Genomic DNA, 771 nt, shown 5'->3' on the forward strand with positions numbered 1-771 from the left:
GGATCATAAGCTTCTTCTTCAGAAGATGCCTCTTGAGTACTGTTGGATGCAGCTTGCATTCCATGCAGACTCTGAGAGATCATATTGACTTGCTGAGTCAATATTTTGTTCTGAGCCAATATGGCATTCAGAGTATCAACTTCAAGAACTCCCTTCTTCATAGGCGTCCCATTATTCACAGGATTCCTTTCAGAAGTGTACATGAACTGGTAATTAGCAACCATGTTAATGAGTTCTTGAGCTTCTGCAGGCGTTTTCTTTAGGTGAATGGATCCACCTGCAGAAGTATCCAATGACATCTTATATAACTCAGACAGACCATCATAGAATATATCCAGGATGGTCCATTCTGAAAGCATGTCAGAAGGACACTTTTTGGTCAACTGTTTGTATCTTTCCCAAGCTTCATAGAGAGATTCACCTTCTTTCTGTCTGAAGGTTTGAACATCAGCTCTAAGCTTGCTCAGCTTTTGAGGAGGAAAGTACTTGGCTAAGAAATCCGTGACCAGCTTATCCCAAGAGTTCAGGCTGTCTTTGGGTTGAGAATCCAACCATAATCTAGCTCTGTCTCTTACAGCAAAAGGGAAAAGCATGAGCCTGTAGACTTCAGGATCTACTCCATTAGTCTTAACAGTATCACATATCTGCAAGAATTCAGTTAAGAACTGAAAAGGATCTTCAGATGGAAGTCCATGAAACTTGCAGTTCTGCTGCATCAGAGAAACTAACTGAGGTTTCAGCTCAAAGTTGTTTGCTCCAATGGCAGGAATG

The 771-nt window shown here is 41.4% G+C and overlaps 1 non-coding gene across 1 annotated transcript; it reads left to right on the forward strand.

Moving 5' to 3' along the window:
• The first annotated feature begins 353 nt into the window (after positions 1 to 353).
• Positions 354 to 461, forward strand: LOC148553855 (small nucleolar RNA R71). Its single transcript, XR_015893825.1, has one exon. It is a non-coding gene; the product is annotated as a small nucleolar RNA R71 (small nucleolar RNA).
• Positions 462 to 771: the final 310 nt, after the last annotated feature.

The sequence above is a fragment of the Arachis ipaensis genome, chromosome B7 (genome assembly GCF_059453495.1).
Source record: "Arachis ipaensis isolate K30076 ecotype BB chromosome B7, ASM5945349v1, whole genome shotgun sequence".
Classification (NCBI taxonomy): Eukaryota; Viridiplantae; Streptophyta; class Magnoliopsida; order Fabales; family Fabaceae; genus Arachis; species Arachis ipaensis.